Source organism: Amblyomma americanum, chromosome 4, assembly GCF_052857255.1.
Source record: "Amblyomma americanum isolate KBUSLIRL-KWMA chromosome 4, ASM5285725v1, whole genome shotgun sequence".
Lineage (NCBI taxonomy): Eukaryota > Metazoa > Arthropoda > Arachnida > Ixodida > Ixodidae > Amblyomma > Amblyomma americanum.
In genome coordinates, this window is record NC_135500.1 from 133,142,237 (window position 1) to 133,168,266 (window position 26,030).

Sequence of the window (26,030 nt, forward strand, 5' to 3'; positions counted from 1 at the left end):
AATAGTTTACTGCTTTAAGATAACAAAGTTGTTACTTTAATCAAAATTTGGTCCTTTGTAAGCCATGAAGACCAAAAAACACAGATTTAGTTGCCGCCATCACCGATCGATTTGCCAAACAAATTTTGGTGCGCCTAAAAAGTTTTTTTTTTGCTGATCCTATGCTTAGTTACACTGTCATTCATATAAAAACGCTGACATTCGACACCTTAAAAGCGCAGATTTATGAGCGACTTGGTGTTGCATGGCAGGCCACTTACGGGCAAAAACGAAAGGAGCCAGGAAAAGACGCATACAACACAAGCACTGGTGTTGTCTGCGTCTTTTCCTGTCTCTTTTCGTCTGCATTCGAAAGTGGTCTGCTCAAACACCTGCTTTGTGCAGACATGACATGTTTGTATGTACTGGAAGGACAGTTTTAAATTCTAACAGGCCGTCTGCTGCTCCACGAACATACGCATACCGAGAAATAACTCCAGAATAAATTTTACTCTGTACGGATCGAAATAGGGCAAAATGGCCGTCAGTGTAGCATTAAAGCAACAAAGCGATTGCGATCTGGCGCGAAAAAATCGCCGACTTCTGGCAGAGGCGTGGCCCACGGTGCCCTGTGATCCTGCTGCAGGCCGTCTTGTACGATGTGTCGGTATCAATGGGGCCGTATTCCGAGTTTGTGTCATAATAACAAGCGTCATAATCTGCCGCAGTGGCCACATCTGATTGGTCTAAACGCCGGAAGCGGATGACAGTTTGGTTGCGACTGTGAGCGGCGGCAGGATGTCACTCCACTGCGGTTTCCGCAGCGCCTGGTCCGCTATGTGTTTGACGTCACCGGTCTGGTTTCTTCGACTCTTTTCACTGAATCCGAACCACCACATCCGATTCCGACGTTTTGACCAATCAAGCGTGGCGGCTGCGCCATATGACGGCACTTTTTATTATAAATGCCACAAACTCGGAATACGGCCCCTGGCTGTGTCTCCTCAAGTACAACATATTTGCCTGAAGTAACGTTTCCCTAGATATCATCGCCATTAATATTACCAGTAATTCGGGACAGCGCCCAGCGAGTGCCACTGAAGCTAGCGGCATAGGGCGCTTACTGGCAGCCACTCGGCCATTGCCACCATTTCCCACGTTACGAATGATATCAATGAGTTATTTTTTTAACGTTAAATATAAAGCTCCATGTGTGGGTAGCCAAGGTAACTAGAAGCGCCTTGCGCGAATACCTAGCATTGGTGGACTCCTCAAAGAAGCACAGGGCCCATAGATTGTGGTACCTAACGAATACAAAGTTGCGTGGGTGTTCGGTGCCGCAGAGTATGCTTACCTTTTCTTTTTTGTGGCCAAGAAATCAGGCGTACGTGTGAACAGCGCTCTGAACTTTCTTTTCTTGCGTGACAAATTTTTTTTACTCTGTTAACATTTCTCATAGCGCCGCATGTATCGAATAATGATGGCCCAGCTAAAGAATACATTTGCACAGTGTCATGAGAAGAAAAAAAAACATCTTAAACTTTTCGCCTTGCCTGGTAGCCCAAGCAGAGTGCATTTTCAGGCGTTGGCACGAATAGCGTGCCGGCCGCTCATTTCAGAAACGGCACGTCGCGCGTTTTAGGTGCGCCATCCCCTACATCAAAACGCCTGAGTTGATAGGAGCAAAGAAAAAAAAAACACGCGACGAAAAAGCACGTCAATTCCACCGGCTGTGGAGTGAAGACGTCCCCACCCTCTTCTTCTCGATGCACTTTATATCGCACCGTAAAGTGATGGAACTATTTTGAAAAGAAACTAGAAAAAGGAAACTCCAGGCTTGGGTCCAGCTACGCCCATCGGGATTCAAGTACAACATCATCGCGGGCGCGTTCAGAGATCACCCGATATATTCGCGAAGTGAGCCCTGAAGCGTGTACGTCCGGACGACGGAATAGATGGAGGCAAGAAGCGATCTTCACGCGAGCTTAGATGCTCCCCGTGATAGACGGCTGAGCTGTCGCAGGGATGTCGCAAGGACCAACCGAGCGACATCGTCGTGGCGTCTCGAACCGAGCACATGGACAACGCGTATCGAGTTGCGAAGGCATTCTCTTGGCCACAGGTCCTTAAGCCATGCAGAAAGCTTAGCCGCATAATGCGACACTTGAAGACCACGACAGCTTCAATGGTCGGGAGATTCCAGCTGAACTTTTTTTGTCTTCGGACATATGCCTCAAACATGAGCAGTGTGCTCAGCTCTCCAGTATTTATCTCCGCAGCAATAAAAAGTTCAAACATGTTAGAACAGATGCTTGGGCTAGCTGGTATGCCATGTTTGTGATGCAGAGCAGGCAATAGACGAGGACGAAAGGTTAGACACGAAGCGACGGGCGCCAGTTCTCCTGTGTCTCCTCTGTCACCGTTGTCGATTACACCACGCTTCGTCACAAGAAAAAAAGACAGCTCAGATTCCGGACTAATTTTTGCATATGTTAGGATAAATAATGGACGGCTGACCCGCTCTTGAGTTCTCGTGGCTTTTATTACCTAACTGCTTGGGCTTCTTTGCAGCACAAGAACGAGGAGCTTTCGCAGAAGGAACAAGTGAGTGAGTAATTCTTCATTAAAAAGGTGCTCGCTCGAAGGCCTATTTATTTGAGAGGGGAATGGAAAGAGGGAAGAAAAGCATCTTTTGGCCTGAGTGATGCCGCTGAACAATTTGCAGCAAATTACGCTGTCAGTCACCGGCGTCAAGTCTGTGCTACCAAAAACACGCTTTAGCCAATGCCATGCAGTGATTCCAACTTCGCCTGACTCCCACTCTTAGGGGGCATAAATCCTATGATTTGCTAGCTTTAGCGGGGGGTAACAATTTTCAGTCCAAGCATAGGAAGTTTCCTGCCTCACATTTCGGTATCGCTGGCTCCTTCTAGTTCTCAGTCAGTCTGCTCAGTGCCTTCAGTGTGAATATTGACACAAATTCAGACCATTATCACAACAGTGATGGCTGGTTCGTCGTCCACAAACAGCCTATTGTGATCGGGTACCTCTCATTTATATTTTAATCTGCTTCTTTAGGTGCTAACTTTTGGCACCTGGATTGGTAAATTTCTGACAAGGACCGCTATAATTCTAGGCATGCGAGTAGAGCATTAATTTAAGTGTTTCTCTTAAAATTGAGAACTGAACTATGGCTCTGCTTTCGATTGAGCGTGCAGCGTGCAATATGCCAGCAACCTGACATGAAACTCTACCCATCCACTCAATGTTGACAGCACTGTTTTCTAAGTGATGGAAAGCTGTGACTTTCTGGGCCGCGAATATTGAGCGAGTCCAAACTGCTCTTGGGTAAAGACGGGGTTAGCTTTGCCTTACACTGGCGCTCTACGGAAGGGGTAGCTTTGAATAAAACTGGAGCGCGTTAACGTTCATGCAAAACTTCTTTGTCCTGCAACTTCTCTTACAGAAGACGTTAACTTAAAAAAGCCTATATGCACTTGTTCCATGACTAGAAAGAACTCATTGAACGCCATCACCAATGTTGGTCAGTATAGTAAAGATGTTTGATAATTTGCATCAATAACGGTGCCTGTTGTATGTTGCGACACAACGGTGCCAAACTCGTCATCAAGCATGCATGGTATGTGAATGTGCCTGCTCTGCTTCCTTTGCCTTTTCTTCACACCCTGCGCCCCTTGCGACATAGACCATGTGAGGTGTCTGGCATAATCTGCATTGTTAATACGCGTTTTTTTCCCTTTAAGCATAACTGGATGTAATTCCAGAGTCCGCCTTCTGTGAGCATGGTGGTAGCTCTCCGGGTGAGCAGAATAGTAGGCGAGGTGTCATTATCCGCAAGTTATTGACATTACTTTTTTAATGAAAAAAGTTGATTTTATTTATGCATTATAACAAACAGTCCGCTTTCCTGAAACAGAAAAAACAAAAACAAATCAGGCTCACAATATAAAGTTGAAGCTGAGAGAAAGACGACTGCTTGCAGGCTCAGGGATTGAAAGACAGTGTTCTTGGGCTTACAAACACGTTTGCTGCATGCAGGGACGGTGTTTACATTTTACCGCGCTTGCCTAGGATGGCAGGTTGAAGAGAAAATCTACATTGAATCGGTTTTGCAATGCCAGCCAGCCTTGTCTACACTGAAAATGAATTCTTACATTTTTCAAGCAATAAAATTGGGGCATTACAGGTTAGCTTATTCTCGCGTCGCTTTAATTTGAGAATTGGATAAGACATTACTTCGAAACCTTCCTTTTTCAGGAGCGCAGAAACATCACATATGTCTAGTAGCACCACGTCGCAGACAGCTTCTGTTGAACACTCGTTGTTAAAGATAATTTTAAAAAAGTATGACAGCATTTCAAGACAGTGAATAAATACATTCCCGCTAAACAGAACCTATGAATGAAGCGCCGATATATACCTCACCTGCATTGTTATCTGGAATGCTTATTTGCCGCCAGCTTCCGCCGACGCGATATTAAAATTCAGCTCTATTATGACAGGGCTAAGTCTCAAAGTCTTTACTTTCTTTTCGTTCATTTGCTTCTAAATGTTAGTGTTGTCCACTCTCCACTCCCCTTGCAGATAGTTTTATTGAGAAAAATTGACAAGCATATTGTGGCAAAACGATTTTGGAAGTGCAGAAACCGATGCGTTCCTTATTATTTCTCTTTTCTGTATGCCTACTCTTTATTTATTGTTTTGAACCAATAAAAAACCTCTGATTTTGCTTCTTGTGTCTCTTCCTCCTGATACTGACTGACATGGACAAAAACATTTCCGATTCTTTACCAAACACTTCTACTTCTTGCACTCGCACCCGTCCAAGCGAGATAAGTATTGAATTGTAATAGAACAATGTAGTGAGACCCTGCCGCCTTCCTTTTGTCACGGTCTGCAGTTGTCCAAAGAGAGGACTGAGTCGGGCTGGTTGGTTCTCTTCCATTCTCTTCCCTTCTGTGCATTGGCTTGCCCTGCTGCTTTATATTTATATCCCCCCTCTCTCTTTCGCGAGAAACCATTCGGTTGTTAGTCCAGCGCATGTGTCTGTCTCCTCTTCTGTCCCGCCCGTCAGTGGTGTTTGGTTTGGTTTATGGTTAGGTTTATGGCGGTTTAAAGTCCCAAAGCGACTCAGGCTCTAAGGGACGCATAGTGAAGGGCTCCGGAAATTTCGACCACCTGGGGTTCTTTTACGTGCACTGACATCACATAGTACGCGGGCCTCTAGAATTTCGCCTCCATCGAAAGGCGACCGCCGTGGCCAAGATCGAACTCGCGTCTTTCGGGCGGCAGCCGAGCGCCATAACCACTCAGCCACCGCGGCGGCTGTCAGTGCTGATTCGTCGTACGGTACTGTAATTGTGCTCTCTTTTTCATGGCCTGGGTGCATTCTGATTTGCTTCTAGCGTACGTTTCCTTTTAACGTGTAGCTTCTTTGGCACTGAGCCTGGAATTTGCATAGACTCTGAATTGTAAGCGTTTGCAGTGAAGAAACAAAAAGAATCCTATATTTTCTTGAATTATTTAGCCCGACTTCATGAGATCAGTATGTCTGCTGAGCCTCTTCGAGCCCTACATTCAAGATCGTCGTATTTCCAACACAGCATAGTTCTGTCCACGCTTTTTTTATGAGCCCAGTTTTCTTTAAACAAGCCATTATCAGTGCGTTTGTCTACTAATTGATTGCCAGCAATCCAGGAGTCTGAAGATCCTAATTTGTTTACCGCTATATCATCTTTGTGTTTATTAAAACATGAGCGCCACAATGCTGCCCGTCCGAGATCATCTCCCCTCCCCCAACCCCCAATGTATTCAATATTCGGGACGCGACGGCAATTATGAATAGTTATTTTCATTACAGAGATCCCGGCAAAAAAAGAAATTTAGACGGCATACGGTTTCCAACGTTTCAGCAATTTTCAAATGCAAGACACTTTACAATTTCCACCAATTTTTATTGTAGAATTCAGCATAGTACTCTGAGTAGTTCAACGGAGTCATGAGCAGATGTGCTGTTGCTGTTAAATTGCGCAGTTTAAAATTCTATAATGCTGCGTAAAATTATTGCAGCTCAACAGGAAGCGAAAAAGCTCTCGCACTAAAATAAGTTCCTTCAGGTTTCTGTTTGGCATAGATATATCTGATGAAATATGATTAAGAAATAATGAAACTTCTAACTCGCAAAAGAAACAATGTTTGAATGTACGAAATATCTACGGTGTGACAATAGGCTCAGCAAACAGCAGCATTCTGAAAAAATTTGTCGCTCTTGGAAGTACCGATAGAGACGTATTTTTCTCAGATGTTTTTGTGACAGTCCACCAAGAAATATGTCTTGAAAGACCAACAAAAATTTAAATGTGACAAAGTTTCTTGCAATATCAAGCAAATGAGTTTAAAAAAATCTTTAGTAAGGAAGGAATTTATGCTTTAAGGGTCCGGTTATATTTCGATCGAGGGCATGTTTTCAATATATCGCGAAGTTGATTTATCCAACAAAAGTAGGAATGGAGTCCCAAATATTGAACCAAGCAGTCGAGGGCGGATGGCATAATTTGAAGAAAACTTGTGGGGCAAAGACGCTCTTTTCATCTCCACGGAGTTCTTCTGTTGTTGTTTTTTTCCCCGAGTTGGTTGTGATGAAAAGCTACTGGCGCATTGTGCGCATTCCAATCCCGATTCCAGTATCCAACAATAATCCGTTGTGAGGAAAGGAGAGAATCAGAGACTGTCTCACATATCGGTGGACCCCTCAACCGTGTTTCAAGAAAAGGGATCAAGCAAGGAGATAGCAAAATAAAGAATATAGGAAGGAACGCCTTAGTGGAGAGCTCCAGATAAATTTCAGAATCCTTGCACTATTTCGGTGCACTGATATTTCACGGCAGATGAGCGTCCCTTTAATTTAGCCCCCCCTTCCCCCCCCCCCCCAATCAACGTTGGTGCCATTGTGAATTAAAAGCAGGGAGCCTCGTCGCAAGCCTGTAGAGAGACTGTAACGCAATTCTCATTCATAAATGACTAAAAAGGAGACGCGCGGCAGTGCCTAGTTTCCGTTGCCGCTATGGGAACAAGCACTTTCGCCGCTGTGGCAAGCCTTTTGTAGAACCAGCTTGTGTTTCAAAGGCTCGGAAGTTCCAATAGCAGGATGCATTAAAGGTCTGCATTGCGGACAGTGCAGCTACAAACAAAATGCCTCTATCACCTGCCATGTTACTGTCTTGCACTACATGGTGGCATTAGAAGTCGCAAATTTGGTAAAACGGCTTACATGCCCGACCGAAAACTATTTTGAACGAAGGAAGGAATGTCAAGAAAACGTAGGAAAGATCTCAGTCACTTTAGCAAGCTAGCAAGAGATATTCACAGAATTTGCAAGATCTTAAAGACAATCAGTGAAGAAAAAAAATTCGTTGGAGGCAATTAGATAGCTCTTAAGTGCTGGAAGGCGAAAGCCGTTTGCGACTAATTGCACTGGTTTGAATTTGCCGCGCTTGAATTCATTTCACGACACAGAACAGCAGCTTGCGCGAGCGTGGCGCCACGTCACCTAGGTCACGTGACCTATGTGGTGATTGTAACGCACGGATGGCCACAGGGAGGTCACGTGACCGGACGGACGGTCACTGCGAGTATGAGCCATTAAAGGCTTTCGCCTTAAAAAATGGTTAGAAACCGTAATTTTGTAGTGACCCAGAGAGAACGTCAAATTCAGTGGTTGAAAGATTAAAACTGCGACCACACAGGACGGAAAAAAAATTCTGTTCTAAGAGTGTTTTATCGAGCAAGACGGTATTGTAGAGAATATTTTGTAACACTTCCTGCTCCGGACACAAGTGAAGCCAGAACGGCATTATAAAGAGTAAATCGAGGCTGTATGTGACGAAAAATCCACCAAACAAACCGCCTGATGAGAGAATTTAAATAAATTGTACAAAATGTAAAAAAATTTTAAAGCACTTTGAAATCAAATGTCAAACACGATATAACAATGCGCAAGGTATAACGTGATAGCCTCTTTTACGAAGCTAATTTTCATTTAACCGTGAACTAAGCCAACAAGGACGTCGACATTAGGCAGATTTCAAAACTATTTGACGCACTCAAGAAGTTAAGGGCCGGCTTGCAAGTAGTGTCAAAAGCATCTTTAACGTCTTCTTTTATTTATGACGATAGTCCACTTTTGCGTATTTAAACAAGACGCTCAATCCAGTGTTTTTAAAAAGTTTTAATTATGAAACCAAATATAAATCTTGACACAACAAATCAGCATTTACGTTCTCCGCAGCATTTACGTCCTTAGCATTAAACCTGGCAATAATGAACTCACAGCAAATATGAACCAGCACATGAAACGAAAGTATTAACTGCATGCTCGCAGCCGTGCGCTATTCTCGGGAGTAAATTCCACAGCGAATGCATCTGCACCGATATTCCCCAGAGAGAATCTAACAGTGACTCGAGTGAAGCAAAGCGACGGTAGAAAAGAAGACAAAATGCTGGAACCAAAGCACGGTGGAACACCGTGCTGCGGCAAAGGAAGTGAAACGCCTCATTACGGATCTGCCTTACGGGGCAGAATAGATGCTCTGATTGCTGAAGGGAAGACCAGAAAGGAAACAAGTAAGCACTATAAACGTCAAACAGGGAGAACTGAGGGGCAAGAACTCTCGACATTGAGCCGCTTGCCTTGCATCTCTCTTTTCTTTTTGATTTTTTTTCTTCTTTTCGTCCGTTCCTCTGCGCTTCTCGAAATAAAAGCGCAGACTTTCTCTGCTGCATCGTATCTTCGTATCTTCGTCTTTCGTTTCCTTTTTTTTTCTCTTTCTCTCCTTTTCTACTCAGAATTCCGGGAGAGTCATTCGGTAAAACTCGGCAGGCGCCTCTCTAGAGTGTCTGCGTACCAGCCATTCGTGTTGAGAGATATCAGCAAGCATGCTTCAGCCCCGTGCCCCTGCATATGTTCGTGTGTCTTCGTGCAAACGTGCCGTCTCTCGTTTTTGTTCTAGTTCTGCAGTCCTCCTTTTAGTGTACATTGAGCAGTCCCTCCGAGGCGGAATGCGACAGAGGAATGTCTTCAAGGGAAACATGGAGAGCAACGGTGACTCCCAACCACAACATGGGTGGAAGCGCACGTCTTGACATTCAGCGCATCCCTCTGGGATATCAAGGCGCCGAAAAAGAAAGCATGAGTACAAGATCAAGAACGAACATCATGAAGCAAGTACCGCATGAGCTTGCCTGTCGTTTGTATTTACGTTTGTGCCTGCTTTTCAGACGCACAGGCATAACAAAGGGAAGAATCCGATGCGAGTTGCTTTCGCTGCCTTCATGAAGTGCTCCGCAGTAATGTTCACGCAGAAGAAGCCAGGATCGGAATGTTTTGAAGAATTCCGCAGGAACGCACTCTTTCTGCGAGTTGTTGAAAGACAGGGGCTAACATAATGAAGTAAAGCAAGGACGCTGAAAATCGTTATGCGGCGTCCTTATGTGTCTGCCCCATTGGTTATCGCATGCCAATGTTTGTATTTTTGTGCGAAGTGGAGTGACTGTACAAATTGTCATTGCTGCCTATGCAATTGTGTGACAAAGGTGGCCGCATAGTTTTTCAGCAGGTCTCACCCACGCAGTCCGCTTGCGTGGCACGTTGACATGTTGTGACGAAGAAAACAAAGCTGCCAGTGGCATGGGACGAAGCGCTCGTGATAGGCCGGCGGCCATGAAATAAATAATATTTTGACCGCCGTTTATCGTGCCTTATTGTTTGGCTGGCCGCCACGTAACAACGAATATTACTTAGTAAACAACTTCTGTAGAATACTTGAAAGGCTTATGAAGAGCTAGTCAAGAAAATGGAGGCATAGCCGCTTATGAATGGAGGAATCGTCCGGTAGCCTACAAATATTAATGCGGAAGCATCATATGGCACATCGGCAAAGAAACTCATGTGCAGAAAAAGCGGCGTCCCCTAACTGATGAGACCAGGTAAGAGAAATGAAAATTCTCCCTAAGGTGCGCCGAATTCAACCCAAGAATTTCAGATTACGAGGCGAGCACGCAACCCATAGGCGACAAAACCTCGTTATTTCTTTGTAAACATAGATTAACCAGTATAGGCGTTGCCTTACGACTATATGCTAATGAGTAGATGCGTCGTCAGAAGGGAAGAGAAAATTAAAAAAGACAATGAAAAACAGTGCCTCCGCATTAAAAGCACGAAAGTAGTCTTAAGTGCCTTCCGTAATGTTTTGAATAACGGCTTACACTGAAGGCGTGCCGGAATGCTCGACATCTGACTCGGCGCTTCAGAGCTGAAAAGAGCAAGTTCGTTTTCTGAAGCATCGCATTCGTGTGCCGTACGGGCCATACCAAGCGCTATGACGGAAAGTGATGAAATAGAAGAACAGAGAAACGATGCTCGAGATGCAGCGTTTGCTAAGAGTAGAACGAGAAATTTTACGCAAGCGGCGACGCCCCGTGTCCTCTGTTGTATATAGGATTTGATCATCGAAAAATTGAACAATGCAGATTGTTGCTCTGTCTCTCGTATTTGTATTGACATTAATTATGACGATTGATTGATTGATTGATTGGTTGATTGATTGAATGAATGAATGAATGAATGAATGATTGATTGATTGATTGATTGATTGATTGATTGATTGAATGAATGAATGAATGAATGAATGAATGAATGAATGAATGAATGAATGAATGAATGAATGAATGAATGAATGAATGATTAATTAATTTGGATTACTGACTGACTGACTGACTGACCAAACGACCGACCAATCGGCCAATCGAAAGACCAGTCGAACGATTGATTTACTGACAAAAAGCAAGCCCTCCCAACAGTATAGGAGGAGAAGTGGCTTTTTATCTCTCTCGTTCCGTCGAGAACTGGCCCACCACCTTCTCATTTATTCAGAGCATATAGAGAAACAGCCAGAGTAATGTTCGAAAAATGATTTCTTTAGTGGTCCATACGGCAGCCCGGTAAAGGGCGGGTAAAAATATTATCCATGCCTTAAATTACATCCTGAAAGGAACACCACTTCCAGTCGTTACGGAAGACTCATGGGTCTCCCACTTGTCTGCACCATATATTCAATGCGTACAGCTGTCCTTGAGGAGAGATTGAGATCTGAATGAATAGCATCGACCCACGTTGCTGTTAGTTTCCTCAGACGGTGCCGTTTAGGACTCGGGCGTTGGCGCTAACAAAACGACAGAGCCACAACTGCACCTGCAAGAACTTGGACTAAAATTATTTCAAATATTAATTACAGCACAGGATGAAATTTAAGTGGGTGAGCTTGCAAAACAAACACAAGTCTCTTTCTAACTTTCTCTAAATTCATGATGCGGTCCTCTTGATTGCCAGCAACCAGATAAATCAACCGAAAATGTACGTGCAAAGACTTCGCCACCACTCGGGCGTTCCATTTGCTTCCATTCGCTTTGTTCTTGGCCGCGATGAAAATTGATCTGACCGTGGAGGTTGTCGCAAGAATGAGGGCCTCGTCAGTTCGATGGGCTGCGCGGTTTCGTTTCTCCAATGCCGTCTGTGTGGGCGTCTTAGGCCTTTCAATAACGCCCACTTCAAGAAGGGAGGTCGCGTCCAACAGACAGAGAGTGAGAGAAAAATTGTAATGGCCTCTCTTAATCTGTTTTTTTTTCTGAGCAGTTTTTATTTCGGTATTCAGTTACGCGGAAACCAACGTTAATGTTTTCTGGCGGTCCAACGCCCAGTGCTAACGTTGAATTAAAAAAAAAACGTTTTTTTGTTACTAGGGATCATAGCCCACGAATCTCGCTTTATAGGCGTGATAAATCAAAATTCTCAGCGTATATCAGTCCTCCTCTGAGCTCAGGGGCCTGAAATTCACTCACTTGAATAAGAGTGACCTTATGTGTTTTAGAATAATAATACAATTCGTGTGTTTCGATGACAATTTTTTGTCTGGAAGTAGGCAAGTGCACGTTGTGCTTTGAATTAGATTCGTACATAACTTTGCTGCACGCTAGCTAGTCAGAAGGTGAAGAGAGCAGCAGTTTTTTTTTATTTTCCTGTTCTCTATCACCGCTTTACAACTGACGCGCAGAACGCGCAGTTGTAGTCACGTTGGCTCGAACCTTCTTTTGAGAAAGTTTTCGCTTCACGGTCATTTCCAGTGGCAGTTTCTTTTACCATGTGGAATAAATCGAGCAGGCTCATAATTCCATCAGCTCATGAAAAGAAACAACCAGACCTCCCGGCCTCTCATAGCGCAAAATTACTGCCGGCAAAACATTCAGAGCATCTCCAGGCACCTATATTCGCACCGGTTTGTATTGCATTCAAAAAGTGCTCTTTCATCGCGCTTGGGCTCCGCAAGGACCATAGCCACATTCTTAAGTGCGTTCATCCCTCATTTGCCTGTTCGCTATATCATACAGGCTATGTACGTACCCAATACGTTATATTTATTCCATATCTCATCTAATACGTAGTATGCTCGACCAATATTTCAATATTTTGTGTTTGGAATTGGCCTAACGGGACATTTTCTCTTTCCAGCATGATGACATGGAGCTTTCTGCTGTCACACACTAAACTGAAAGCGATGGCTATGCCATTTAATGAAATGAAAGTCTCTCGTTCAACTATTGTTGTAAAGAAGCGGTCTATTGGCGATGCAAAGCTGAACCAACGCTATGTCAGGGGGGTCGGAGCACCAAATTTTCTCGGCTCAGTTTAGCTTCCCTTGCATTTGGCAGCAAGTTTGCGTTAATGAGTGTGCAGCCTCTAGCTCGGTGGAAAGAACGCAAAAAAGGAGATTATAGAAATTGAAGGTTAGAAAAGGAACCACTGAATCATGTAGCATCTCTATGCGGTACATAGAGATTTCAAAAAATGGCTGGAAAGGCTCCACTAAAGTGTGCTTAAGGTTCACGTGTGCCATGTACATGGCACACGTTCGTACATGGCACATTCGTACATTTGTACTAAGTAAGCGGCCAGTAGAAGAGGCACGCGCTATTTGGCTGCTTGGGTTGTTATTTGACTACTTAATTTTCTTTCCTTTTTTTCTGTTGCATTCAAGAGGAAACTAAAGCGAAGAAACAGAGAAAAGAAAAGCGCCTTCTTTTCAAAATAAAACACATGATTGGCAAGAAAGACAGTGAAACGGATGCCTACACTAGGGGCTGGGGGAGTGGCAGAAGACACTTTCGAAAAGAGAGACAGCGTGCACTGAAGAACTGGAAGATATATTAAACCCGCGTCGGTCCCTCAGGGCATGCCCATACGAACGAAAATGCACCTTTCCTTCCTTCCCATGGAGTCGTCGTGAAAACGGAGTCGTCACTATTTATGCGGAAATTCGCCTAGTTATCTCATTGTTAACTATTCATAACTAAACGCAGCTAAACATACCAGTCCGTTCCTTTAAGGCCGGGATGCGCTTCTTCGTTACATTTGTACTCATGTTGCCAACAATCGTTTTGTGTTTGTGAGTATTTGGTTTCTTATACAGCGCCATGCAATGTCGTAGGCGAATGAACAGAATTGTCCCATCATTTTGACGCCATCAAAGACTGTTATTTTTAGCATAGGCCAAATTAGTGTACAAGTGTTTATTCGGGCGCTCGTTGAGCACATTTTATTTTTTTTTTGTGGTTCGTGTGCAGTTCATGGTTATGGTCTTTTTCTGGCTTCTGAGTTTTCCCATTCTCGTTTCTTTTACTCTAAGTTTTCATTTATTATCACACCTATTGAAGACCACTGTGTAAAACTGAAAAACAACTCCTGGGCCATTGCGTGACAAAATGTATTTTGAGTCATCACAGGCCAAACATCACATGCCTCTTTATTCGCAGACCAAGCTAGTGTGAACAGGTAGCAGCAAAGGGACGCTTCTGATAGTATTTGAAGTTAAAAACAATTCAAGGAGACAAACGGCACATACTGATGTAGTAGCTGTTCTGCTAATATCTAGATCATTTTTAAAAAAATATTCATTCCACCGGGTTGAGTGTTGGGCCTCCTAAATGCACTCCTGTGACGCCAAAGAAAGCACATCTAGATCAGAGAGAAAAAGAGCGCGTTCTATAAAGCGCTCTGGTTTTGTACTCCTGCCACCCCCTCCCCTTCCTCCTCCCTCAGCCCCCTCTCCCCTCCCCCAAGAAACGTTCCACAGCATCAATCAAGAATACTCTTCCCTGGGAATCATAGAATACGATTTTTCAGGCGTGGAAAGCAGGTGTTATAAGTAACGTGTTAAATAACCTAGAACGGCGGTGTAAAGTTCATGTCCTGCATATATTGTCTACACACTCGTGAGCATCAAAGGTTTCGTAAATCATCTAATTGTTTTGCGACGCAGCACCGCACCTTGGTAACAACGCCCGGAGTGTGTAGCCCACTCGTTAAAAGACTTCGCAATCACCCTTAATTTTCTATGTTTCATTAGTTTTCTGAGGTGCGTTGCGTTTATATAAAAAAAAGAAAATAGAGTGAAGAAGTATGAGTTCAGAAGGCGCGACAATAGCCAGGACTCAAGACGAGCTCCATTCTTTGTGTTAGGGCGTAGACGCGTCGGTAAAGCAAAGGGTTGATCGATTAACCAGTGAGACGCGCATCCCACATTTGCCCGGCGTTGTGTTACTTTTATGACTTCAGGCCCCCTATGGTAAAGGAAAAAAGAACCCCGGTTCATTCCAATTGTTTCCATGCTGTCTCGAATATTTCGTGTACCTCAGTTAGCGTGCTAAACACGAACCTTCGACAGCGTGTCTTGAACTTACGTCAGCGGGACGAAACGTTTGCCGCTGGAGCCGAGACAATGCTCTGTATGTTTTTGGTGGCTGACGATAGCTGGAGCGCAGTTCGATTTCACTTGCCTTTCGCCTGTGCTTGACCAATCGGGAGGTTGCGCGCTGTGGACGGGCCCGTTACACCGCGAATCTCTTACGCCTGCGGTGTCACGCGCCTGCAGAAAGCAGGTCGCAGTTTGTTTGCCTCGGCGACACAACATGCGACAGCTCACGCGCATTTAGAGTTTTGCCTCAAAGCTGCCGGCTGAAACAGGTACAGAATAAGAAAAGCAGAATAAACGCTGTTTCAAGCTTTTTCTTGATCAGGACAGGCGCAGCTCTTTTTTCTCCCCAACACGCCAGAATGTATGCTCTCCCAAACAGCGTGGACAAATCGGGAAGCCGGACGCCAACATGCGGGAACACTCTTATGCGCTCTTTCAGGGACCGAAGAAAGCAAGAACTGGAAGAACTTGAAGCGGCATATTCATTTTTTACCCAACCTTACAAATAACACGAAGTAGCGTTTGCACTGTTTTTTCGTTAGCTTTATTTATTCCATGCGGGTGATTTTTAGGTCAAACTTGGAAGACGCTCGAGCGGTTGCGTGCCATGTAGGGTTACCGAGATAAGCGAACTGCGATGCGTTACTGTGCGTGCGTTAGAACGCACGCACGAATGAAACCCAGCGGAACGGCCCCTTAAAGACCGTGTACTCTCCTCGTCGGTCAGGCAAGGCGTAGTAAACGCCAAATTGAACAGCGCTCCAGTTATCGTTAGCTGCCGCAAACCTGCTGAGAGCATGTCTAGGCTCCAGAGGCCAGCACTTCCCGGCGCTGGCGTCAGCACAAGCCACGCTTTCCAGCTTTAGTGTAAAGCGTGCTGATGGCTGTACTTTAGAAACGACTACTTGCAAGCTGGAGGAAAACTTATTTTCTCATACACTCCAATAGCTGAGCAGAACCAAGAGCACAGACCTTTCAGCTAGTTGGTGCATTGCAGTCATGTACAAGCGCAGAACAAACAGGGACAAAGAAGGATGGGACACCACGAGCGCTTACTTTCAACTAAAGATTTACTGACAACCAAGCAGGAGTTCTAACAACGATCGCGAGTTCAGTAATTTCGTAGCGCTAAGAATCGGTGAACCCTCGGAGAGATGAACAATCAGATAAGGCTTATGACTAGGTAGCGTTAGGGTAATACTCTACAAAAAGTTCCATAACATTGATTTGTGATACCAAAAAACAATCTTATTTTTACTGCTTTCTCTGCTCTACCTTTACCGACGAAAAACGCCTTCATTGAGCACTCTCTGGGCGCTCTTGAAGGATACTTTTCGTGATTCTTTTATTCCGTTGAACATACGGTTCAACTCTCTTCTTGAATCTTACGCCACACGTTGCCAATTAATGAAGCTGGCTCCCGTGGTGCAACGTATCTCATTTTGGAAAGCCGATTGTGAAGTGCTTAAAGGCACAAGTGGCCTACAGGATATAATTTCTTTTTTATATTCCACACAATTGAATCATTCATTCCGAATCATGCTACAGATCCGAGTGGTTCTGCTGGCATACAAAATAAGTTCGAGAATGGAAAGCCGCACGTATACCAGACATGCACCTTTGTATACTCTCCAATCGGAGGAGTGGAGAGAAAGCCCATTAAATACACGCTGTTCCTTGGTGGTCGTCGCTGAACCTAAAGGGCCAGTGTTTTTCTCAAAATATGCTTGTTCCTGTCATTAAGAGGGTTTGACGAACCGACTTGAAGAGTGACGAATGGTCTGAAGTTACAGGAGAATGATGGCGGTCTTCGGTGCCCTTTAATAATGGTCAGAAAATGAGAACAAAACAGACCTTCATGCAAGTATAACTAAAGGATAAATTGATTTTATTGCAAAACTTGCCATTTGTGACGCTAGAAAGGTCTAATTATATACTCCTAAGGAATTCTCAGAAATCAAATAATTTTTTCAGGACTTCCGTAATTGCTGCGTAGATTTGCTATTCGGCTGATGATCTCAAAGTTTCAATAGTGAATTCAGAAAAGAGCAGCCCCATTTTGATGCAGGCGAAATGGAAAATATCATAGGAAGGTTGCAAATGTGCAGCGTGAATGTTTTAGCGTTAGGTGTGGTCTGACGGTAAATATTTTACAAACACGAATTTTGTTCTTTTTCTTCACAAAGTGAGGCAACTGGTGGTGAATCCAGATTTGCTCATCATTGAACTGATATTCTGAAGTGAGCTCCTTTCGAAAGATTGCTTACAGCAGTCGCGGTTAACCTAAACGTTTGTTCGGACTAGCTGCTTAGAGTCTGCGAACTTAAATTAAACCCCTGTGTGAATACGGTAACGCAAATTGCCTTTGCATGCTGAGCGGTTTGAAGCTGGTTTAGCGTCCTAAAGGGCTCAGAGGGGCTTTTCGGTGCCTCTTTCAACCGCCTCCAGCAGCTTAGGCAAATGCCTAAGCCACTGACGACCACAGGTCGATTTCACCTCTCTTCCTCTTTCCTCTCCCACTTTTCCTTTTCGTATTTTCTCTTTAATGTCGAGAGGGGGATTTCCCTCGCTCCTCTTTGTCACCCGCCAACTGGCACCGGTGGCAGGTGGCGCTGCGCAGGCCCACGTAGACAACGACAACTCTGATAAACTGATGGACGAGCTAACCAAATTAACACTTTAAAAGACCCATTTGCTGTGTGATGTCACGACACGTTAAAGAAGCATAAGTGGTGGGTAAATTACTCTGGACCTCAAGACTACGGCATTCCTCGTATTCCATGCAGCGCTTCGGGACGGTACGATACCACACCGCACCACGCCATGCCATACCATACCATACCACACCACACCATACCATACCATACAAAAACATACCATACCATACCATACCATAGTCCATGGTAGAGAGATGTTGGAGATGATTCTGATCATCACAATGTGAAGAAGGGAGGGCAAACCTCAGGGTGTTTGCCAACGTTTCGACATGGGTACTTTTTTTCTGGGCAAATTGTTCATCATTGGCGGGGTTTTAATAGGGTCATCCATCCGAGGACGAAGGCCCGGTGAGGGGGAGGAGGGTGAGAAGTGGGAAAGGTGTTAGGATGGGGAGGGTGAGTCTTATTCAGGCATGATGGTTGCTAAGGATGATTAACCAGCTGACCTGCAAAATTGCGAAAAGAAAGGAAAGAAAAGCGGAGCTGTCATTTTTATTTTCACAGTTTTACAGGACAACCGGTTAATCATCCTTAGCAGCCATCATGCCATCGGAAAGGGAGGTGAAGAGCGCACTGACCGACATGCCGTACGTTTCATAGCTGGATCAGTGATTTTGTGCAAGACGTGCACGTTAAAAGAGCGCAAATGTCCCCAAAGATTCCACTTTTTCATTACGACAGGAGTAATTGGTCTTCGTGATTCCATCTCCTCACTCTGGTTCGCCAGCCCTTCGGCTTAAAATACGGTGCTGCTTAGTGCACGCTTGCTTGTCATGTCACCTTTTAACTCCACGTCTTCACGCAACAGTCTCGAATATTTTTGTCTCAGTTTCGCAGAAATTTGGGAATTGGCACCGAGACACGATAGCGCCAAATTCTAATCGTCGCCGTGGGTCACGTGCTTTGTGCAGTCAGCGCCGTAACGGGATGGAAGGGGGGGGGGGGGGCGGCATGGGCGTTGTCCTCAGACGTGACCGCGCCCACTCAAGCGAGGCGAAACGCAATCGGCGCCAACGCCATGAGAACCCCATCTCAACGATAGGCTGCGTAGTTTTTACCCATTACTGACCCTGGTAGAAAAACGGATGTTGTGCTTGGTTTTTTTTTTCTGCTCCCGGCATTTTTCACCATTTTGGCATGTGTTATTTATTGTGTACTACTTCTTATGACCTTACTCGCGTTTACATTTGTTTTCTTTACTTTCCTTTATTTTATTCGGAGGCTTACTGGCCGTTGCTTCTCTCAGAACCGTAGATAGGAGAAACTGCTGAGCTCTACCTACTTGCGATATTACAGGAATTGAAATAGATAATATGCTTAGCTTCGGAACGTAGCCTAGAACACGCTGCGGTCTGTATGAGCGCCGTATACGGATCATAAGTGAACGAAGTGGGTGCAGACTGGCTCCTTTACTAGAAATAGGGGTAGCCTGGTGCACAACTTCCTTCTGCTATCAGAAGTTCGTGAGGTGGCCCCTCTCCGAATCTATACAATGCTTGCCTTTCCTTTACTGTATTTGTTTTTTTTAAGTTCCCTATAGGGAAATGTGTACAGGTTTGAATAGGAGACAAATAGGGTTATGGCACATTTCGTTTAACAATATAGGATGAAGCTTCCAAACCGATTCAGCCTTTGAGTGACTCCTTAATGGAGGGCTCCGTATAACTACCATTACCCGTGATTAATTACCGTGCACTTACATCACACAGTGCATGCAAGACGTGGGTTCGAACCCGCCCACTACGGTAGCACTTCAATGGGAGAAAAATGTGAAAATTCCGTGTACTGTGCATTGTTAGTGCCCGTTAAGAACCCCAGGTGGTCGAAATTATCCGGAGCCCTCAACTACGGTGTCCCTCATAGACTGAGCCACTTTGGGACGTCCATCCTATAAAGCCAAACCAAATGTGCCATAATCCTCTTTGCTGACCCGTTCAAACCTATATACATTTTTCAGTAGGGATTGTGACGTCACATTAGATTACGTTAAACATAACACAGTGGCAGCACCTAGCAGGCTACTTTGAGTGGTGCAATTCTTCGCAGTGTCAGCCTTGCCTGCCTTGGAGTACTTTGTTACTTGGGCAATGAACGAAACATGCAACAGAACAACATTTACCCTAATGTAGCGTGACGGGTGCACTGCGCTATAATAGTAGCGAATGGTTCCATTCAGCTAACAAGAGCGGAAAAAGGCATACTTGGAGGCATCTATTCGCAGAAGTAGTGGTTTAATGAAAGAGGGTGATGGCGCCAAGTGTACCGTGTTACCGAAGCTGATAAAAGATTACTCCATCACTGCGCATGCTCTTCGAAGTATCGAAAGGCACACACATCTAGATTTTGCAGGCGGTAAAGAGGGATTAAGAGCGTGTCCCCTACACCAAAGCGCACGATTCCTTGAAGGGATACCTTGTTCAACGTTGTGGTGTGATATGTCTATTCATCGTGTGGCTTTTGCAACAAGTAAACATTCCTGTGAGCAGAAAAATAGTGCACAGAATCCTGGATTCTTCTTTATTATTGTCCTTTTGGGGATTTTCATGAAGTATATAACCTGAACAAAAATGCCTCATCACGACATTGCAAAAGGCAATTACCAGCAGTTTCTACTCACTAACGCAGATGGCAATTAATTGGCAACAGCACAAATGGGCCCTTGGTGCGAAGCCACGTCAGGACGGTTAAAGTCGGCGTGTGGAGTTGGACAATCAAGTTTGCAGCGAGCGATCCAATGCACGTGCGCTGCGTCCGTTTCAATGTGTTGTTGGCATGAAAGCCGACGTAAGGCTGCCGGTAGACGAACACAGAAATTAAAGATTTGATTAGAACATTTGGCATCAACCTTCGTGTACAGGCCGCAAAATATTCTAAAAAAGTCGAGCTGTGGGAAAATAGATTGCATTAAAACTTCAGTAGGAAAACCATACAAATCTCTCGGGCTGGTGTGGTAACTCGGTGCGAAGAGAGAAGGCAGAGATGCACTTAGCCGCCATTTCATTCCTTGAGACTTGGTGCACTCCTGTAAGGCGAAACGAACAATATTTTTGATGCCATATATTTATCTAAGTCAGAAAGATTCAAAGTGAAATCAGTACAAAAAGGCCCTTTTATTTACATGAGCTCAAATATTCATTATTCTTTTCTTTCATCGTTGTTGAAAACTTCCAGAAAGATGGTGCATAAAATTGAACGTTGACGCTACAGGCGCGCTGATCATTTTGCACGACCTTCTTAGACGCGCTGATCATTATGCATTCTGTTTCAAGCTTACTGCATACGATAACCTAAAGAAAATAATTTTGCCCAGGCAATACTATTAAATATTGTGCTCGATTTTTTACACGTCCTCATATGAGGTCGCTAGGCCTTTGTGGTCAGCCTGTCTCACAAATAAGCAAAGATCTGTGCATAACACTGTTTACCTTTCTGATTTGAGACAAGAAATTAGCACCTCAGGCCGTTTTGTTTATGAGAAACCTCACAGGTGTGGTTTTGGAGCAGTACAAATTGCAGAACATGAAGCCATGGAGGAGTGGCGCACTGGAACCAGTGCTTCGGCAGTGCATCGTAGACGGCTGATTGCATCTGATGATTCTTGTTGTCAAGAACGTCGACAGGGCACGTTAGCGAATGATATAGAGGAAAAAAACATGCTGAGATTTAAGCATAAACCGAAGAACGAAAGACTCCTGTGGAGAAGCAGCGGCCGCAGTGGCGTGAACTACACAAGTAGCTGGTAGCGGACGCTGCCATTGCCTCCGCTTCGAGGTTGCGCTCTATAAAATAGGTTCAACTGGGTGGAACCCCAGCCACATATTTTATTAGAAGTTCTGTACGAGAACAGTAGAATCGACGTCGTCAAATTAAATCAAAACGTTGATTTCCCGCGCATCTACGGATTTGTCACGATTTGCTGTACTTCTGAAGACACCGAGAGATAAAGAGCCGACGTATAAAGTGACTTACATTGGTGATAGGAGGAAGCTCTGCGGAACACATGAACTAAGTGAAATAGGTTTGGTAAGCTATCAGTTTAGAAGAACTTCTATTTGGGCTAGAAGGTTCATTTCGATGCAGAAAAGAAATGTACAGACTGTTTTCCTACTGTTTTCCTTTCTGGATCGAAGCTCTTTCTGGATCGGGCTCTACTGTTTTCCTTTCTGGATCGAAGCTCTTAGTTTTTCATCGTAGGTGTGTAGTGGACTCTTTCTAATATAGTCCTGTACCCTTAAGTGATAAATCGCCGATATTTTCACGAACCGAAAGTGCAAACAAAAAAACATGGCGCTCTTTATCAAAGGTTTTCATCAGGCCTCTCTGAATAACAGCAAATTACCCGTTGTCGCCTTTTAATGGGTCTAACGCCTATCGAACGATATGGATTTGGGCTTGGACTGTAAGGCATTCAACGCCACAAGCTTTGTCTAAGCCTATTCAATGCTGTGTCACAAGCCGCAGTAGCCAAAAATCCACTATTTGCGAAAATATTTTAATCCGCATTACGCAAAGATATCAGACGATACCCTCGACGCTCGCCAAACGGCTAGCTAATGTGCTTTTGAGAGTTACTCTGTTTTGTCTGGCATTGAAAATGGCATGCAAAACGCCCACATTAATCACGTTTCAACTTATCCGGCGGGTTGTGCGCTAGTTAATGTGAAAATGTTTTGTAAGAGATCGCTACTTAAACTGTCCGGTGTAGGAGGTTGCTCATCCTGCAAAACAAAAATGGTCAATTTCACTTCGTTTAAAATACACTTTAGTTTACCCTATTCTGCTCGTTTCTGCGTTGAACAAATACTTCTTAAAAGTGCCTGAAATTCTTCTCAAAATTTGTTTCCTCTGCCGCAAAAGAGCCGCATATTATTAGAAAAATAAACACTAAGAATTTACTGTGCATGACCAAACCCTTAAAATGGAGTCAGTGAGTTTCCCCTATATAGAATTTATGGAGGAATATTTTGTGGAAGGAGAATGTTTGCGCTGTTTGAGGGGCCTATAAGAACCGAATTTGCCTGTCTATTTCCGAACTTTCGAAGGTTTAGATACTGGAGTGAAAAAGCGCCTATAACAGGCACTTTTGAGTCTGATTGAGAGATTTTGCTACGTCAAATATCATGGCTGGGTGGAGTAAGTTTCATAAAACCAAACGGAATAATTACCACTTAGAATGTAACCGAGCGCCTCGGGTACCACTAAGCTTGGCAATAGTGTCGCTGTAACTATGGTCGCCGTGTTGAATCCCCAATTCTTATGCTGAAAGAGGAAGCCGACTTTTGTCAGTAAATTCCCTGCGAGATTGTTATTCGTAAAGGAACGTAGGCATTGGTTCCTAGTCCTAAAAGGAACCTAGTCCTAATTAACGCTTCCTGATAATTTTTCTGCGATGAACGTTTGTGACTTCTTTATTATCATGCATGTTGTCAACAGGCGCTCCTGGGCTGATCCTTTCTAGCTCATGCGGCTTATGGCCGATCGTGTTAGGTGAACTCGGAGGCATCCTAATTGATTGTACTCCCAGCAGCCTCTCCTGCTGCTTTTTCTAACGGTTGGCTTCCCGTATAGTTTCTTTGAAGCCTTCACCTTCTTTTGCACGAGGAGCAGCGGGAGAGGTTGAGCACAGCCCCGCCGCCAAAATGATGTTGGATGAGGCGGCACTTAAAGCCCTCAAAACAGCTATAAAAGCCGAGGGCGTTAATTTATGCATGTAAAAAAAAATTACGCTGGGCACTTAAGACTACGAACGTTTTCTTTGTTTCAAGACAGTTCTTTATCGGCTTTCTTTTTTTTCGGGGCAATGGCAGAGAACCGTCTTTGCTAAAAGTAACCAGGGAACAGGGTATGCTTCTCAATAACATCTTTAAACACACAAGAGTGTTTAAAGAAAGGTCTTTAAGGACACATTTAGGGCTCAAGATTTTCCATAAGCGCGTAACCACACGACTGCGAAACGCACTTGCCACTTTATTTTACCAAAGTCGGTGGTCTATAAATGAGTAGTGGTGTTCGAGCACAGAGCCAGTGCATTATGGCTTTGGAAGAAATAAATACGGCGCTCTTGCTCACCAGCTTTGACATGCACGCTGCGGCTGTAGAGGGTTCCCAGGCTGTTCCTCGCCGTGCAGCGATAGCGGGTGGCGTGCACTTCCTGCCGATAGTCCTCGCCGCGGAACGGGAAGAACTCGAGTGTTCCGTCCGGTCTCGTGCGGCGCAGTACAGGCAGGGGCTCCAGGGAGGAGCCAGTCTCGTTGGTCCACCCGATCGACGGCCGCGGCTGTCCGGAAGCTGAGCACGAGACCAGGGCACCCGTGGAATTAGAGAAGACTACTTGCACGGGGGGCTCGTGAAGGAAGGCCGGAGCGGCAACACCTCCCGATGGTGGTGGTGGAAGCTCGCCGTTGGCCCCTGCGAACATAACGGGAGCGACCGAAATCAGAACGAGAATTTTAATGAACTCATAAAGAAGCTGTGACAATATCTCTATCGAGCAAGTAATCTCAGTCTTCATTTTTTCATTCCTGTTTGAACTAGGCCACTACGGTGTAATTCTCAGTCTTGCTCGAAGCGAGGGGTGTATATCATATGCTGGTCACACATAAACTCAAATTATAAAACAAACAAGACAAACAAATTTAATGACTCAGTAGAACAAAGTCATTATTCTCACTGGCGCGACATCGATGTTCAAAATAATTTCTTTGCAACGGTAGCGGCGGTGCATGCTCTATTTCGTGTCACTGCAGCTCAGAGGCTTCCCTTGTAAGGAACAAGTGGGAACACACCAAAGTGCTGCATGTATAGCGTGGTGGCAACTTCAGTTAGCGTCGGAATTAGTCATGGTCGAATGCGCTCCTCAGACAGAGATAGTAAGCAAGCAGCGGTCCACGCAGACGCTGAACGATTGAACGGGGGAGAGGGCCGTTCGACAGTTGTCGGTCACAAATAGAGCCTGGACAAGTGCCGTGTCCCTCCTCTCCTTTGTCTAGACTTACAAGTTTCTCATCATTCAAGATAATAAAGTCGGCAGAAGCCTTCAAAGCCACGTACTGAAGGCCTGCCCACAAGCGCTTCGGCTACGATGCTTTTCAATGAGCCTTTACTCAATCGATCAATAGATCAGACAGCGACAGACCACTTTCCTATGAAAGCCTACGCCAGAGCGATGGTGTCTATCTCATGCTGTCGCAAAATGAGTGGTGTCACCGTTTTCTTAAAGAGGCACTGTATTCGGTATTCTGAAACCGTTTCCATCTGAACTGCTGGAACGAAATATAAAAACTGTCGTATTGGCTAAAAAAACACGTGGAATTAACTTTGCAGTTTGGCCACATAGTCTTACTTAGCCCTTTGGTTCGCACAACAATACTTTCCGCCTAACTGATAAAGATATGCGAAAGTGTAACGAAAATGGAGGTTTAGGGAACGAAGAATATCGATGCTGAGTCGAGGAAAAGAGAAGCGTAGCTTCACAACCCAAAAATGACTTAAAGTTTCTTAACAGCTTCTCCACTGTGTTACCCCTGTGATTTATGAACGTTGAGGTGTAAAAAAATATATACATGCTGTTAGTAGCCGTCGAGTTCACTCAATTTGTACGCAAACGGTGTAGCTTTGGATGGCATGTAGCAAATGTATATAATCACCAGAGCATCAATTTTTAAAGCTTAGACAGCAGATGGCATATAGGGAGGAATATTTTGATGACAAACTTTTCATGCCTGTCAACAAATGGAAAGGTGTACACTCAATCTACTATCGAGGAAGTACGGTGGGTATATTTTCAAGCAAAGCAGGGTCAGGCTGTAAAGGCTGCCAGTTAATCGCAATGAACGTCACACAAGTCAGAGTCAACCTTACCCTCTTCAATATCTTAGTTACTTCCGGTGTATAAGAATCGCACACACTTACGGGTGACATTTTCGGGTTTTAAAACACTCGAACGGCACGTGATTAAAAGTAGCCGGAGCAGAAAATTAAAAACACTATATACGGCCAGCAAATTCACTTCAGGACTGAATTCTGAGTAGAGCACTTATCGGAGTTTCAATGGCTCACTACTCATTTCTGTCTAGATTGATCCTTACTGAACGAAGTTTTAAAAACTAAACACCCGCTTTGTTTATAAATCACGGAGCGAGCACTTGAGCACGCACGGAGGAGCTCTGCTCTATGGCATGAATTTTTTAATATAATTTCTCAAGCAGTTTACGTGACACTCGCGTGTTTCATTTTCTTCGTGGATTTTTTAATATACATATATTTCGTTTAATACTTTTTGCCTCAAAATTCAGGACAAGCCAATAAAAGTAACCTCATTCCACCAACATGAGAGGATGGAATAATTATAAAATTTACCGGCAGAAGATTTAAATTCACCTCATTGAACTGAAATGAAAATTCTGCTCATAATTTGGCTCATTTAATCGTAAGTAAATGAAAACCAACATTTAACAAGGATTCTAGAGGAAACAAAGATATAACGAACAATATTAGCGGACTCCTAGAC

The 26,030-nt window shown here is 44.4% G+C and overlaps 1 protein-coding gene across 1 annotated transcript in view; it reads right to left on the reverse strand.

Annotated features, from left to right (window-relative positions):
- Positions 1-26,030, reverse strand: part of LOC144128366 (cell adhesion molecule Dscam1-like) — a 221,703-nt gene that overhangs the window by 107,408 nt on the left and 88,265 nt on the right. Inside the window, exon 3 of the mRNA XM_077661725.1 lies at positions 23,591-23,929. The gene's annotated coding sequence lies outside the window, so the exon portion shown is untranslated. The remainder of the gene's footprint in view (positions 1-23,590; positions 23,930-26,030) is intronic.